The sequence below is a fragment of the Mus musculus genome, chromosome 1 (assembly GCF_000001635.26).
Source record: "Mus musculus strain C57BL/6J chromosome 1, GRCm38.p6 C57BL/6J".
In the NCBI taxonomy this organism is placed as follows: Eukaryota; Metazoa; Chordata; class Mammalia; order Rodentia; family Muridae; genus Mus; species Mus musculus.
Window position 1 is genome coordinate 102,398,774 of NC_000067.6, and position 2,453 is coordinate 102,401,226.

Genomic DNA, 2,453 nt, shown 5'->3' on the forward strand with positions numbered 1-2,453 from the left:
TGAAGGGAATTTCATTAAATCTATTGATTTCTTTTGACAAGATTTTTTACTATATTAATCCTGCAAATCCATGAGCATGGGATATCTTTCCACCTTCTGAGATCTTTGATTGTTTTCTTTAGAGACTTCAAATTCTTGTCATATAGGTCTTTCACTTGCTTGGTTAGTGTCACTCCAAGGTATTTTATTTTATTGGTGACTATTGTGAAGGGTGTAGTTTCCCTAATTTAATTCTAAGTCTGTTTATCCTTTGATGAGAGGAAAGCTCCTGATTTGTTGGACTTAATTTTATTTCCTACCACTTTGCTGATTTTTTTTCTCCCAGCTTTAGGTGTTCTCTGTTAGAACATTTTGGGGTCACTGAAGTATACTATCATATCACCTAGAAATAGTTATATTTTGACTTCTTCCTTTTTATTTTTAGCATTTTGAACACCTTTTCTTGTTTTAATATTCTAGCTATAAATTTAAGTACTATATTGAATAGATAAAGGCAGCATTATCTAGTCCCCGATTTTAGTAGGATTGTTGCAAGTTTCTTTCCTTTTAGTTTGATGTTGGCTACTGCTTTGCTATATATGGCTTTTACTAGGTTTATGTATAGGCCTTGAATTCATGCTCTTTCCAAGTCTTTTAACATGAAGAGATTTTGAATTTTGTCAAATGTTTTTTCAGCATCTAATGAAATGATCATGTGGTTATTTTATTTGAGTGTGTTTAGGTAGTGAATTACCTTTATGAATTTCTGTATATACTACCATCCCTGCATCTCTGGGGTAAAGTGTACTTAATCATGGTGAATGATTGATTTGGTGTGGTTTGGATTCATTTTGTGAGAATTTAACTGAGTACATCGATGTTCATAAGGAATATTGGTCTAAGATCTTTCCTTTTTTTTGGGGGGGGGATGTCTTCCAGTGGTTTAGGTATAAGCTTAATGGTGGCTTCATATAATGAATTGGATATTGTTCCTTTTGTTTCCATTTTGTGGAATAGTTTGAAGAGAATTAGTATTAGGTCTTCTTTGAATGTCTGATAGAATTCTGCACTAAAATCATCTGGTCCTGGCTCTTTTCTTGTTATTTTTTTGTTTGTTTGTGTTTGGTTGATATACTTTTAAAGACTGCTTCTATTTCTTTAGGGGTTATGGGACTGTTTAGATGGTTTATCTGATGCTGATTTAATTTTAGTACCTGGTATCTGTCTAGAAAATTGCCCATTTCATTCAGATTTTCCAGTTTTGTGGAGTACAAGCCTTTTGTATAGTCTTGTGTGCCTGTGTGCATGCTTAAGTGTGTATGTGAATATTCACATATGCAGGTACTTGTATGGGTGTTCTTGAATAACTATGTGTGCATATGTGTGTGCACATGTGCATATGTGTGAGTGTGCATGTGTGTTAGTTTGTGGTATGAATATGTTAATGCCTGTCTGAGTGTGTTGAGTATATGTGGGTGAGTGAGGATGTGTCAGTAGGCAAGTGTGTATCTATACATGTGTGGCTTTTGTGTGTGCAAGTGTTCACGTATATGTATGTCTGTGTATATTTGTGTGTGGATTGTGAGTGTGCATCTGTGTGTCTAGCTTTGCATCTGTGTGAGTATGTGTGTATGTGTGTGTGTGTGTGTGTGTGTGTGTGTGTTTATAGGCCATAGAACAGTCTTGTGTGTTGTTTATTAGAAACTGTTCATAATATTTTTTTCAAGACAGAGTCCCTCCCTGTTTGAACTTATTAATCAGGCTTGGCTGGTTCACCAATGAGCCTCTCACTATCTCTGCTTCTACATGACTAGCATTACAATCTCATGCCACTCAGTACAGTTTCTGAGTTATGTTCTGGATATATAACTTCATGATTCTAGATAAAGACTTTGCTGAGTCATCTCTGAACTCCTAAGCAATATTTCTTTCAAGGAAAACTCAGTAGTACTACAGGCTTTTCTGGTGATTTCAGTCAGCCCACCTAGAATTTCCATATAACCTCACTTAAATAAAGTCAGCTGCCTATTGATTTTGATCACACCTGCAAAACACCTTTACACCAGCACTGAGATCAGTGGCTAACTAGATAACTGGGTGCAGTATTCTTGCCAAGTTGATACATGACACTCAACCTCACAGTTATATATCACCTTGGTCCTGTGCTTCTCTATTTCAACTACATTCAGCTACACTTCTGCCAATATGGAATACTGCCGCTTAGCATGCCTTAATTTTCCTGTTTAAAACTATGTCATGAATTTTAAAGATGAAATATATATATATATATATATATATATATATATATATATATATATATATATATTTCATCATAAACTTAAAATTATGCCTGGAGGTTAAGAAATTCCAGAGAAGTGCTTGGTAGGTGAAGGGTTTCCTGTGATTTTGCAACATATTGAAAAATTGCCTAAAAGCCTAAAGCCAATATCCTGTCTACGAACAATGCTTACAGA